Here is a 15,668-nt window from a genome sequence, read left to right on the forward strand (position 1 = left end):
CAGATTGAGAGACAGAATATCAACTTATGGTTACCGGGGACAAAGGGGATGTGAAGGGACAAACTGGAATCCAGATTTGGAGTCATTAACTACTATATATAAAATAAATAAGTTTCTTCCTTGTAGAACAGTTACTATATTCTATATCTTGTAGAAACCTATAATGAAAAAAAGTATGATATCAACAAAAACCACAAAAAATTCCATACCTAATAGGGAAAATTCAACTATTAAATGCCGAGTTGATATTTATATATGAATATAATAACCATATAGCAGTATTTAGAACAAGAATACTACTATCACAATAGTTGCAGGAAAAGAATAGGACAACATTCAACGTCTAATCATAGTGTAACCCTATACACTGGGAACAGACGGGAACTTCCATAGTTTGATTAACAAAAAGAAAAAGAAAAAGCCTGCAGCTAATAACAGCACAGTTAATGTTAAAAACTTCTAACCCCCTAAGATCCAGGACTGGATAAGAATGCGTTTATTTCCAGGCTCATGCAGCAGTCCTTGGGTTAGGGCCAGGGAGAGAGAAGGAGACTGATTAAAGGGATGCCTGGAGCGACTTTGGCTGGGAAAGGGCAGGGAGGCGGCCAATCACAGGCACTGCTGACTCTCAGGCGCCACACAGCGCGCACAGGTGACGTCCGATAAGACGCAGCCAATCAGAAACCTGCCTGGCTGGGTGGTGGTGACCTGGGGTCGTAACTGAAAGTGGAGGCTGATGTAGGTCACCTGGAGCTACCATGGTGGCTGGGACCCTCCCGCAGAAGGAAGCGCTGTCACCTGCCCGGTGGCCCTGTCTCCTGGCGTCCTGTCCTGCAGTGCTGCTGGGATCCTCTCACCTGGCCCTGCTTCGGGTGAGTTACCTCCCAGAAGGTCTCTCAGCCTCCTGGCCTTTCTTGTTGTTCGCATTGTCTTCTCACTGGACTGTTGGGTCTTTGTGATCTTCTGACATTGATCGGAAGATGTATTTTTACATTTTCTGTTACCGGGATTTGGGGGGCCCTTGGGCCCTGGGCTTGGCAGCGTTGGGCGCCGGCTGACCTGGGCCGGTGTGCTTCCCAGTGGCAGCTGCGCAGGGAGGCTGAGGCCGGGTCCCCGCTGACCCAGAGCACAGCGCATAGCAACACGGGCTGGACCCAGCCTGGCTGGGGAGACCACGCGGCCCCCTGGGTTCCAGGGCCCACCTGAGGCATCCAAGGTCAGTGTGCTTTTTGCACGTTTCCTTCAAGAGGTTTCGTACTTTCAGTTATGATGTTTAAGTCTCTAATCCATTTTGTGTTGATTATTGTGTGTGGTGTAAGTAAGGTTCAACTTTCTTGCACGTGTATATCCCCTGCAGCCAATGAAATGTATTGAAGAGAATATTGGTTCCCCGTTGTGCGTTCATGATACCCTTGTCAGAGTTAGGTGACTGCCTATTCTTGGGCATATTTCTGAGCTTTCTGGTCTGTTCTGTGAGTCCCCTTGCCCGTTGTGGTGCTAGTCAAATCGCGTTTTGAGGAAGATGGCTTTGAATACAATCTGAAATCAGGAAATGCGATCTCCCCATCTTTGTTGTTCTTGCTCAGAATTGCTTTAAGGATTTAGGATCTTTGGTGGTTCTATATACATATATATATTTTTTCTATATAGGATTATTCCATTTGCATACAGACAATTCCCTCCTTTATGATTTGGTTCATTTTATTATTTTTTATTTCTAAAATTCTATAAATTTGACTTCCTAGATTTAATAGAAGTGGTGAGAGTGGACATTGTGCCATCTACTAGAACTTAGAGGGAAAGTATGCAGTTTTTTCTCTTTGTTGGAAATGTTAAATTGGGCTTTCTAAAAGTCCTTAATTTTGTTAAGGTAAATTATCATGTAACTATTTTGTTTAGAATAATTCTTATGAGTTTTTAAAATTGATGTATATTTAATTTAGAATGATGTGTTAGTTTCTGATATACAGCAAAAGGATTCAATTATATATATATACACACACTCTCATATCTATGAATATATATATTCTTTTTCAAATCTTTTCCATTATAGGTTATTACAAGATATTTAACATAGTTCCATATGCTATAGAGCAGGCCTTTTTGTTTATATATTTTATTTACAGTAGTGTGTATATATTAAACCCAAAATTCTATTTATTCCCCCCCCACCATTTTTCCCTTTGGTAACCATTATTTTTTTCTGTGTCTGTGAGTTTAGTTCTGGTTTGTAAACAAGTTCACTTTTATCATTTTGTTTTAGATAGCAGTAATCATATCATGAAATAAAATTAGTCTTTCTCTGTCAGACTTATTTCATTTAATATAATAATCTCTACGTCCACTTGTGTTGCTGCAAATAACATAATCTCATTCTTTTTATGCTTGAGTAATATTCCATTGTGTGTGTGTGTGTGTGTATATATATATATATACACAATCTTCTTTATCCACTCATCTGTTGATGGACATTTAGGTTGCCTCCATATCTTGGCTATTGTAAAGAGCGATGCTGCGAACACTGGGGTACATATGTCTCTTTGGGTTATAGTTTTACCCAGATACATCCCTAGGAGTGGGTTGCTCAGTCATATATTAACTCTGTTTGCAGTTTTTTCAGAAACCTCTGTACTCATCTCCAAAGTGACTGCACCAATTCACATTACCACCAACAGGATAGGAGGGTCCCCTTTCCTCCACACCCTCTCCATCATTTATTCTTTGTAGACTTTTTAACAATGGCCATTCTGACTGATGTGAGGTGACACCTCATTGTAGTTTTGATATATATTTCCCTAATAATTAGCGATATTTTGAATCTTTTCATGTGCCTGTTGGCCATCTGTCTGTCTTCTTAGTGAAATGTCTATTTAGGTCTTCTACTCATTTTTTGATTGGGTTGGTTGTTTCCTTTTATATTAAGTTGTATGAGCTGCTCATATATTTTGGATTTAATCCCTTGTCAGCCTCATCATTTGCAAATGTTTTCTTCCACTCTGTCAGTTGTCTTTTCATTTTGTTTATGGTTTCCTTTGCTATGCAAAGCTTTTAGGTTTAATTAGGTCCCATTTGCTTATGTTTGCTTTTATTTCCATTACTCTAGGCACTGCTGGGGAAAAAAAAAGTTATTGCTGTGATTTACGTGCCTATGTTTTCCTCTAGGAATCTTAGAGTATCTTGTCTTATGCTTAGGTCTTTAATCCATTTTGAGTTTATGTTTGTATATGATGTTAAGAGATGCTCTAGTTTCATTTTTTACAAGGAGCTGTCCAGTTTTCCCAGCAGAGCATTTATTAAAGAGACTGTCTTTTCTCCATGATATATTCTTACCTCCTTTGTCACAGGTTAATTGATCAAATGTGTGCACTTATTGCTGGGCTTTCTCTTCCATTGCATTGGTTTCTGTGTCTGTGTGCCATTATCATCCTGTTTGATTGGTGACCATTATTTTTTGAATGTTTTGAGACTTCATCCATGAACTTTCTGGACCTGGGCTTTTCTTGTTGGGAAGTTTTTTTATTCTGATTTCAATCTTCTTCTTTCTTATTGGACTGTTTAGCCTCTCTATTTTTCTTTATTCAGAAAAAAAGGTAGAATGGTAGGATGTATGAGACTAAGAACTTATCCATTTCTTGTAGGTTCTCTAATTTGTTGTTGAATAACTGTTCACTGTTTGAGGCATCTGTTGTAATTTCTCTTTTTTTTAATTTCTGATTTTAATTATTTGAGACTTTTCACTTTTTCACAGTCTAGCTAAAGTTTTTTCTGTGTTGTTTATTTTCAAAAAAAAAAAAAACTAAAACCTCAATTTTGTTGATTTTTTTGACATTTTGATTTCTCTATTTTCTTTGTTTCTGCTCTAATCTTTACATTTTACTTCCTTCTAACTTCAGGTATATTTTGTTTTCATTTTCTAGTGCCTAAGTGTAAAGCTTGGTCATTTATTTGAGACATTTCTCCTTTTTATAATAGAAGAAATTATCCATATAAACATCCTGCTTTTGCTGCATCCCATACATTTTGGTAAGTAGTGTTTTCATCTTCTTTAGTCTATGGGCATTTTTAAGCTTCCCTTTTGATTTTGTCTTTGACCCTTTGTTGTTCAATGGTGTGTTATTTAGTTTTCATGTTTTGATAATTTTTTATCAGTTTCCTTGCTGCTATCAATTTCTGCTTTGTCTCTGTTGTGGCCAAAATAAATACTTGGAATGGTTTTAAACTTTTTAAAATGGTTAAGTCTTGTTTTGTGACCTGGCATATATTTTATCATGGGGAACATTCTGTGTGTGCTTGATAATAAACACGTGTATTTTTCTGCTATTGGGCAGAATCTTCTGTATATGTTAGTCAGCCTTGTTTGCACTATAGTGTAGTTCAAGTCCACTGTTTCTTTATGAACTTGCTATCTGGTTAAACTATCAAAGACTCAAAGTCAGGCATTGAAGTCTCCTATTACTGTTATAGTGCAGACTGTTTTTCCTTTCTGATTTGTCAGCATTTGTTTTAAATATGTGCTTGCTCTGATATTTGGTGTATGTATATATGTACAGCTGTTTATCTTCCTGTTGAATTATCCATTTATCTTTATGTTATGACATTCTTTTCTTTTAGGGGCAGTTTTTCATGTAAAGCTGATATTTTCTGTTATAAATACATCCACTTCTGTTTTCTCTCAGTTACATATGCATAGGATATAAATTTCCATCGCCTCACTTTTGATCTATTTGTCCCTGAATCTAAAGTGAGTTTCTTGAAGACAGGGTTCAGTTGGCTCTTTTTTTTCCTATCCATTTAGCTGTGCTTTATCTTTCTATTGGGGAGTTTCATTCACTTCCATTTAAAGTAAGTATTTATAGGAAAAGTTTTGAGCTTGCTGTTTTGCTAACTGTTCCCTGTCCTGCATTCTTTATACCTCTTCTCTTTTGCTGTCTTATTTTGTGTTTAATGACTGTTTTTACATGGATAAGTTTTGATTCCTCTATCTTTTTCAGTTGTAAAAATGATGTAGGCAGTTATATTGGAATTACCAAGGTTCCTATATAAAATGTCTTATAACAATGGCTTATTTTAAGCTGGTAACATCTGAACGTCACTTGCATAAAGTAATGATAAAATTTACCTTTTCACCCCTCATATTATATGATATTGCATATATATTTTATACATCTATGTTATATATAATACATTTATATTTATTTTCATGATGTTTCCATTATTCTACATATCAGTGATCTTATATACCAGTTGTCTTTTATTTCCAAATTAACTCATTTACATAATGTGCTTAAACTCCATTCATCTTTTAGCAAATTGAAGAATATCCTTCTTTCTCTTGGATGCATACCGTACAATTGTGCACATTCCACATACTTTTATTTACTCATCTGCTGATAGGCATTTGGGTTTCCCTAATTTGGGCTGTTGCACATAATGCTGTAACATGGGCATGCATACACTTCACCAAAATGCACATTGAATTTCTCATACTCTTTGGGTGTATATATGCAGAAACGGAAATGTTAGATTGTATAATAGATCTGTTCTTAATTTTTTTGCTACAGTCGTACTGTTTTCCAAAGTGTTTAGGCCATTTTACATTCCAAACAACAATTTGTCAGGGTTCTCTTTTCACCACATTCTTGCCCCACCTGTTGTGTCTTCTTGATGATGGATATTCTAACAGGTGTGAGGTCATATCCCATTTCGGCTTTGGTTTGCATTTCTCTGATCAATAGAGATATTGAGCATCTTTTCGTGTGACTTTTGGAGCTCTTTGCAAAAATATCTGTTTATTTATTCTGTCTATTTTTTCATTGAATTGGTGGGTTTGTTCCTTGTTCTTGTTTTTATGTTGTATGAGTTTTTATACATTTTGGATATTAACCTCTGCTTGAATACACATTTCCAAAATTTTCTCAAATTCTGTAGATTATCTTTTTTGAATTTTTACTTGTTCTTTTGTGGTGCAAAACCTTTTGAGTTTGATGTGGTCCCGTGTGTTGATTTTTGCTTTTGCTGTTTGTGTTTTTGTCATTATGTCAAGACAAATCCTTGCAAAAAGCAATATCATTGCGGTTCTTTAGGATGTGTTCAAGGAGTTTTATGATACCAGTGTTTAATCCATTCTGAGTTAATTGTTTGTGAATGGTGTGGGACAGGCGTTCAATATTTTTATTGCATGCATTTGTGTAGTTTCCCCTGCACCTTTGTTGAAGTGACTATCTTGCCTCATTGGGTGTTCTGGGTTTTCTTGTCTAATATTAGTTGACCATATGTAGCCGGATTTAACTCTGGCATCTCCTATTCCATTTGTCCATGTGACTGTTTTTTTGACAGAACCATATTGTTTTTAGTAGTTTGGGTTTGTAGTATAGTTTGAAGTCAGGAAGCATGATACTTCCATGCTTTCTTTTCTTCTAAGCATTGCTTTGGCTGTTCAGGGACTTTCGCATTTACACACAAACTTTAAAACTCTTTCCACTATTTCTGTAATGATTGCCTTTTCTATGTTGCTTTGGATTGCAGTGAATTTGTAGTTAGCTTTGGGTAGTATGGCCATTTTAATAGTATTAATTCTCCAGATCTACATACATAAAGGGTGTTGTTGTTTTATTTTTTACTTTTTTTTTGTATGTCTTTCAGAAAGTTTGCAGTTTTTGTTGTACAGATCTTTCACTTCTTTGATTAAATTTACCCCTATGATATTTAATCTCTTAAAGTAATCTATCTACTCATTACTGGTTTTGTTTGATTGTTTTGCTTTCTTTTCATTTGCTATACTGAATGAGATCATTTCCTTTATTTCTTTTTCAGCTGCTGCATCATTAATATGAAACAATACATTTGGTCTCTGTATTTTGATGTTTGTATCAAGCCGCTTTTTTGAAATCGTTAGGTAATTCCAATAGTGCTTTATTTGGCTCATTGTGATGTAACATCATATCAGCAAATAGTGATGATTTTATTTCTTTGTTTCTGACTTGGATGCCTTTTATTTCTTTGTCTTGCTTAATTACTCTGGCTAGGACTTTCAGTACTATATCTACTGATTAGAAGTGATGAAAATAGGCATCCTTTTTTTTTTTTTCATGTTATTCGAGGACCCACTTTCAATTTTTCTTCACTGAGTATATTGCCAGCTCTGTGTTTGATATATATTCCCTTTATGATGTTGAGGTATCCTTAATTTGTTAAGGGTCTTTATTGTGAAAGGCTGTTGCATTTTGTCAAATGCTTTTTCTGCATCAACTCAGATGGTTTCTTTAACTCTTCAGTTATTGATACAATATTTTACATTTATTGATTTGCATATGTTGAACCATCTCTGGTTCGCAGGGTGAAATCTCACTTGGATAATGTGTACAATCCTATTAAGATGTATTTGAATTTGATTTTCTACTATTTTGTTAAGAAATTTTGTATCTACATTCATCAGTGATACTGGTCTATAGTTTACTTGTGGTACCCCTATTTATTTACTTTTGGTATTCAAGTAATTCTTACTTTGTAGAATTAGTTTCGATGTGTTCCTTGTCCCTTGATATTTTTGAGGAATTTGAGAAGAATGTGTATTAATTCTTCTTTAAATGTTTGGAAGAATTCTCCAGTGAAGCCGTCTGATACTGGGATTTTGTGTTTTGGTAATGAGTATTTCCCCCCACCTTTTTTCCCCAAAGTTTTACTGTAGCATACGTTTCTGGCTTCTCTTACTAGAAGTGATTTGTTACTAAGAGTGGGAACATGTAAAAAAAAAAAAAAGCTCATGGAGGGAAACATAAGGGGGTGCTATCCAGTAGTAGGAAGATGTGTGTTTGGGGCTTGGGTTTTGGATGTGCCCATATACCAATAGGTAAATCCTAGTTTGGGGATGTGGTCCCAGAAGCCAATGGGATGACTTTGGGATCATCCAAGGGTGAACAGGAGGGTATTCATTCAGTTTTCTTTGTCTTCCTTCTTCCCTTTTGTTCCTCTCCTAATGTGGCTGCAGTCTCTCCTATGGAGAGAAGCAGATTCTTCCAGCTGCAACATGCACAGCTGACCACTGACTCAGCAGCTTCCCCTTCCACCTGCTTTCCCGGAAAGGCTGAGCTGTCCCAATGCCTCCTGCTGCTTCCACTTGTGCTGCTGCCCCCGTCACTGCCACACCCCTTCTCTCCAGTACATGCTGAGATGCCATCCAACTCTTTGAAGATCTGTAGGTGAGTGGCTCCCTTGTATGCTGTGTGGAGGCACTTTTTTTGGTTATGGATGTCCCATGATTTTTATATCATAGGAGAAAGAACAAAATGTACAAATCTCACTGCTGTGATGCTTATGTAACTTTTCTGTTTGGTCTTTTAAAAGTATCTTCTTTCTACATTTGAACTTCTCACTTTGCTTATGCATTGATCTCATGATTCTGATGAACATCTTTATGACCATTATGTTGAACTCTCTTTTGGGTAAATCAGTTATCACCATTTTTATTAGAATTTGGTTCTGAAGATTGACTTTATGCTTTTCTTTGGGCCATATTTCCTTGTTTCTTCATTTTCCATAAGTGTCTGTTTTGGTTTCTGTACATTTGACAAATAACCACCTCTCAAATGTTCACAGACTGGCCTCGTATGGCAGATAAATCTCACTAATCAGCTAGGCCATAAATTTTGTTTTCCTCAAAGCTTTGTGCTTGTTCAAATGGCCACCTATGTTCATAGTGTGCACAGGGTACTAGGTTGTGCTAAGTCCTGTAAGTATCCTTAGCAAACGAGATAGAAACCTCTCTGCTCAATAGCTGCCAGAAAAGTTGATGTCCTGTGTGTCGTCCATCATCTCTTCTCCTCATCCTTAATTACAGGGAACTGGAATTTGTCTCCTATACATTCTACAATAAACTGGGGGCAGGACCTATGGAAAATGCCTGCACATTTGTCAAACCACATACTCTTTCAAGATGTTTCTTTGCGCTTGGTTGCTGCCAGGAATCTGGAGGCTGGTGGGTTCTGTGGGCTCTCAGAGGTGGGTGGGGCAGCTGCAGGCTGGAGTCTATCTGTGGAGCTCAGTGGGGAAGGAACTGCCTTACGTATTCACCTGTGCATGAAAGTTATCAGGGGGCTGGGGGTTGTCTTATTCATCATTTCCAGAGAGAGACAAACTAGGAGAGACCCCTTTGTTCAGTAGCTGGAAACGCTGCTGCCGCAGTGGTGAAGGGAAGCATCTTCCCTGAAAGGGCTATGATCTTGCAGTCACTTCAGACATGAGCCGGGGAAGGGAGTCACAGGAGAGGGCATGAGGCTGATAGAGACCGCTGAGTTGTTCTCTGTACACGCTGAGCAGCCTAGTGAGTGCAGGGCTTCATGAGCTCACAGTGAAAAAAATAGCTAAGTTAGAAGTCAGACCCTCAGGTGGCAGCCAAAACAAGCAGAGTAACATATAGTTCTCCTCCTCCTAGGGAAAAACTCAAAGCCTGATCCTGCTCTGTACACACACACATGCACACGTGCATGCACACACACACACTGGAGGAAGGATTAACACGAAGTGCTCCCATGTGCATGGTCATTTGATGTCTGACTTTCAGGCAGCATTTCTAAACATTGGACTTACATGTGTAGTCTACACCCTGCACTGGAGAAAATGGGAGCTGTGTTTTTGCCCGCTTCCTCTGTTCTCAGATAGGAGAAATAACCCCTGAAGGACCTTGTGCACCTGTTTTAAATCACCGCTTTATTACCTGTGGTCCCTGGGTGACTCATGAATATTCAGCCCTCTGACCAACAAGAGCAAGGTGATCTAGGGACCTCAGAAGGCACCTATAAATGTTAGTGCCCTTGATGTCTTGTCCAAATCCTGTGTTTCTTAGAATGAAGATAAGAGCCAGGGTTTACATCCTGAATGCAAGGGCCACTGCTGGGCCTTGGGTTTATGGCCCTCGTGTATGTTGGCTTTTCCTAACATGTCAGTATTTTGCCCGTCATCCAGTGTGTAGGAGAACCAACCCATTTTTACATTCCTCTCACAGGAAATTGATTCTTGTATCGCTGTTTATTTAGTGCATCATGGGAGGAGGGAGTCAGGAGCCTCCAGTTCTGCTTTTGCCTTGATGTCCAAATTGAATACTTTAAAATAGTTATATATTGAATTTTATCAAAAAATAATAATTAAAAAAACCTTAAAACCACTTTTGCCAGTAATGGACTTGAGCTTATTGCCTCTAAATGTAGCAAAACCCCAGAAACAGTAAATTAGCAGCGAAGAGTAAAATTAAGAAGACAGAGTCAACCAGTTGCTTTTTGTACTTTGGACTCACCTCAGAGAACCAAAAAGTTACCCATCTGGGCTTCAGCCCTGCTCGTGGGGCACTCTCTTGTCATCAAGACTTCCCTGATCCCGGGAGATGAGTCAATGGGCAGTGTTTTTTCTTGAGGAAAACACAATAAAAACAAAAGTAACATACTGACTTTTATGTTAAGTAAGACTAACAACATGATACATTGTAACAGCTAAGAAGGAAAAATACCAAGCATAGGGAATGGTATGGAGCAATTTGAGTTTTTGTATTGGTGATGGGATGTTTAATGGTACAAATATGTTGGAAAAAATCAATTTAAGCACACAAACTCCGCATCAACAAGCAACTCTGCCCCCAGGATTTTGCTCAAGGAAAAAGTAGGTAAACAAAAAATGTGTCCATAGATATTTATAGTAGATATTTTTTCATTCCCTCCAAAACTGGAGACAGACTAAATATCCTATGATGGGAGAATACATAGGTGTTGTACAGCCATATAAAGTTTTAAACAGGAATACACATGATTAATATGTTCACAGCTTTATAATACAACAAAATGGTAAAATCTCATTGAAATCATGCTGAGAGCAATGGTGAGGTAGCCGGATATGCTGTCCTGTTGAAAATAAGAGCCTTCATTACAGATTGTAAACTGAATCCTCACCTCACCTTTCCGTGATCAGCTTCCAGGATCCTGGCAGACTCTCTCGATCCTGCCACAGAAGGTCACAGACCACTTGCTGAGACACGTGGAGCCATCCAATGCACAGACTCACAGTTCCGTGTGTGGCCCATGCGTAACGCAGGGAGGAACACTGAGAGATGCAGGCCATTATCCAGGCACACGGAAGTCATGTGCAGCTAATTTCTACCCATCTCATAAACATGTGAGTGCAGGGTAGGACTGTGTGATATGAGAGCATGTCTTCTAGCATGATAAATGGAGGAAAAAACTACATTGAAGGAAGGTAACAAAGGAACAGAAGATAATGAAAAGATCATAGGAAAACATGAAATAAATGATCTGTTAATATATCTCAAGCAAATAGAGAAGGTATTTTATAGAATGACACTGTTGTTTACATACAAAACTCTATATATTACATATATATGTGTATATATTCATGTACAGATATATATACACATAATATGTATATGAATAAGGTTGCCCAAATTACCCAGAAATTTCCACCAACAGGCTTGTTACACTCAGTTGAGCTCTCCATCCCTGCATTGAAAGAAATCTCCTGGCCTATTACGAGAATTTGAACAGAACAATCTGGATTTACGATCCATAAAAGGATTCCCCAAATGCACTCTCAGTACATGTATCATTTTCAGTTACCCCCATCAACATAATCACAAATGCTTCTAATGTCAACTTTACTTTTCAAGATAGTTTAGAAAACCTCTCACCACTTCTATTTCCATCGGCTCCCACTGGATACATGAGTTCAGAATTCACAAGCAGAGTATTCATCACACAGCCCTGTGAATATCAGCCCTTTCTTGCTTAGTTAGGAATGAGTGAACTTTCTTGTATCTCAGTTTCCACCAGGGTGTTTTGAGGCCACAGCAGATACTGCCTCGTTTTGTCCTCATGAGGATGGAGTGGGATAATGCAAATAATGAGCATGTTTTTAATCTGTTCTCACTGCAAGGCTAGGCAGTTTCTGGCTAAGTGCTAGGCAGCTGTGGTGGACTCCTGTGGCTTGCAAGGGCTCTGACATTCTGGCTAAAGAGCACTGAACCCCAGCTTAAAAGTGGGAGGTGATGGTGTCAATGGTTCATAGGATGATTGTGCCTGAATTCATGCTTCTGAAGCACAAGGGTAGTTAGGATCTCTTAGGATCTGAAGTTCACTTGATAGAGAGGGGGACAGTGTACCTGGAGGCAGATCCCAGAGTTCAAAAGCAAATCACAGGCTGAGCCTCCAACTCAAAAACAGGTTGGCCTCATTTTACAAGAGCCAAAGACAAGAGAAGCACCCTGTGTACCATGACACTTGTGTGACGGTTCCAGCCATGTTCCTCATTTCTCTTCAGAGCCCTGTGACTACGTGAGGTGTCCCATCCCTTGTGGTGAAAAGGGACCAGGTAGGGGATCATGCACAACTCAAGCCCCAACATGTGTACAGACTGAAGAAGACCACCATTGTGCTCATTTCTGTATTTTTGATCCTGGGAAACCTAAGTTGACCTGTGAACACAAAAAGGCCCATGGAGTTTATCCAGTGAACCAACCCAGTACTTGGACTCCATCTCTGCTAAAGTAACTTCACTCCCCAATGACCCTTCACATTTATAGCTGCCTCTCTGGTTACACTGTAACCCCAAGACCCTTGAATCGCTCTTATAACATCTTATTTCTACTCTGCTGTCATGGAACCTTGTCAAAAGTCTCCATCCAAGCTCTCACATTTCCATTTCCCTTCCAATACACCCCTCTGAATTCATCCGCATTTCACTGGAAGACACTGGTTCTGATCCTGATGCTTAAATAAGAATTCTGTCTTCATCCCCACCCCTCTCTTCCCTGGAACCCACAACCATCATCCGTCACATGTTCTCTGCAGGGCCCCTGGTTGATTTGATCCCATCTCTCAATCTCTACTTCTTTGCTTCCACTGGGTCCAGTCATCTCTGTCCTCAGCCTCAAATCACTGTTACGTTCTCACACCTGGTTTATCCTCTTTCCAGAGTGGCAGCCAAAGCCCAATTTACTTGAAATCAAGCTGTTTACTGTGCTGGCAGTTCCCTCCATCTTCTGATGCCTGGTGGCATTTACCCCCATCTCTGCCATTCCCTCACTGCATTCTGGCCAGCCTTGATTTTGACAGCTCTTCACGCACAGCATGGTCAGTACTGTATCTACTGTTTGTGCCTTCATCCCACAGGGCGTCTCTCCAGGTGTCTGCCGTGCTGAGGTGTCCCCTCCTCAGAGGGGCCTTCAAGCCCCACTTCTGCCAAGACCACCAGCCCCCACTCCACCGCTGCCTCTTTCCCTGTTTCTATTTCTTACACAACTTATACCATCCTCACAGGCAATATCTTCTCTTTAATTTTCCTCTATAGAATCTTTCTTTCCTCCCTTCAGTGTCAGCACCACAAAGAAATGGACATAGTTTTTAGTTTTAATTAATCTTCCCCAGCCCAAGCACCATACATTTATCAATTTGAGGAAATGTGACATATCTTATGATGCTACCTCTGTCATTTATTCATGTGATTCCTTCCACTTACAAAAGTATTGTGTCTCCTTCACTTCTGACGTGGTAAAAACCAATTTGTGCTCATTGCCTTATAAGAGTGCATGATGTGTAAATAAAGATGGTAATTGTGGGCCTCAGACTAAATTTTGTATGAAAAAAACCTCCCTGCCCTAGTTTTCCACCAAAGTTTGTGTGCAGGATGGTGAATGAGAGGGGACGGGCAGGGATGTCATGATTTTTACATATTGTCCAATTGAATTTCTTCTTGATCAGAAATGTATGCTGCAGGTTTCTTGCAAGGAGAGAAAGGAAACAATGTCACATAATTTCACAAATTTATTTTTAATATGGATATTGTTACAGCAGAATATAAAACTTAAATAATAAAAGTTTCTTCTAAGAGTACAATTTAACTTCATCTTAAAGAATCTTTATTTGTTTTTAAATTACACATACTCAGGTGAAAAAAAGGCTCTTTGACTTAAACTTATGGCTTCAGAATTAAATTGTAGAAATAAATGCTATGGCCATCTAAAAGTTTGTATTGACAAGTTGCATACAATTTCAAATTATAATGTAACATTTGTGCACAGAATAACTCTATGTGTACTTCACTTACATGGCTGGTATATAATAGTTACCCAAACTGTCTTGAGAAATGAGGCTTAATGTAGATTCCAGCTAAGTAGAAGATCAGTCTCAGTTACAACATTTCTTTCACAACAAATAAGAGATAATCCACTCATTTGCTGAATATAGAGAAAGCCCCATGCTTCGTGCTGTGTTCTGGGAATTCCACTATATTGTAGATGAGAGATGTTGACCATGAAGGAGTTCACTGCTGTGCTCACTTTTAAAGTTGGAGGGACTCTGGTCCAAAGGAGGGGACTGCCCTCCATCCACTGGCCTCCTTGCAGCACAGGTGGAGATCTGACCGGGTGAGTGAATGCAGCCCGGCAGCTTGGGAGGCCTGAGTGGAAGGGAGGGCACAGCATGACTTTAATAAGAGGGCCCACTCCTGGGAAAGGGACCAGCAGGACCTGGTGCTCAGTCCCCTGGCTGGTTTCTAACAGCCCCTTGTGATGTGCTGATTCTCGTGACCTCCTCCAGGAACGTGCACCCTTTCAGCATCTCCACCACCTCTGCTTGAATAGACTGCAAGGATCTCTCTTTCCTCAGTTCTTCGATGAGAAAACTGATTCCTTCCTCGAACTCAGGTTGACTGTCATCAAGTGTCTCTAAGCGTTAGCAATGCTAGGTACGTTTACTGGCTCCTTCTCTAGCCCGGCGTTCTTTAAAGTCACCTCCATGCTGGGACACTCCTGTTTAGCCACATACAGCTGGTCGATGAGGTGGCAATTCTCTTCGATCTCGGCAGCCAGTGTTTCAGCCCGCTGTTTTCATAGCTTTGATAAAGGTGACTCCTAACACACTGAATAAGTCTGCAGGTAAATAAGACACCACCAATGAGGTGAAGACAGGGAGACTCAACACTGCCTCTCACTAGAGGCCATCAGGGAGCAGCGACACCAGGACCATGCTTAGCTCCCTCAGGATCAGCCCAAAACCAAGCTCCACAGAAGACAGCAGCCCCTCCATGGCACTGACCCACCCAGGCCTCTGCCCAGTTACTGTGGATCCAACAGCCACAACAAGCCCCGGGGACACCCCAACATTCCACCTGGAACCCAGCCAGCAACTGACATCCCAGATTGGTCAGTTACCAGTGTGTGGGGGAGGGGCTGTGCCAGAGGGGAGGGTTGTAACCAAAGTGTCCTTCTCTCCATTACTGTCCAATGGTAATTTTTCTTAACTCTTTCTTCAGTGTTTAGATCTATATACAGTAAAAAATAGTGAAATGTATCGATGTTAAGTTTTAGATTTCACAAATCTTTCATTTTCCGAACCCTCAACAGAATATACACCCTCTGTCACATTTCAATTGAAGTACACACACTCTCGTGTCATGCATCCGTCAGTTTGATGATGGCTGAACTTCACCAAAATGAAAAAATCTCAATGTATACCTCGATGTCTGTATCATTTGCTCTAACGTTTTTAGAGCTACATATTTGTATTTGAATATGCCATTCATTCTGTTTGTAGGGCTGAGTAATGTGACCTTGTGAGATTGTGTCACAAAATATTTACCCATTCTCTTAATAATAGACATTTGGTTTAGTTCAA

General features: G+C 39.5%; 1 long non-coding RNA gene across 1 annotated transcript; it reads left to right on the plus strand.

Annotated features, from left to right (window-relative positions):
* The first annotated feature begins 727 nt into the window (after positions 1 to 727).
* Positions 728 to 15,668, plus strand: LOC140699203 (uncharacterized). The gene is made up of 3 exons (XR_012077213.1): positions 728 to 872; positions 7,988 to 8,198; positions 14,592 to 15,668. It is a non-coding gene; the product is annotated as an uncharacterized lncRNA (long non-coding RNA).

The sequence above is a fragment of the Vicugna pacos genome, chromosome 11, assembly GCF_048564905.1.
Source record: "Vicugna pacos chromosome 11, VicPac4, whole genome shotgun sequence".
Lineage (NCBI taxonomy): Eukaryota > Metazoa > Chordata > Mammalia > Artiodactyla > Camelidae > Vicugna > Vicugna pacos.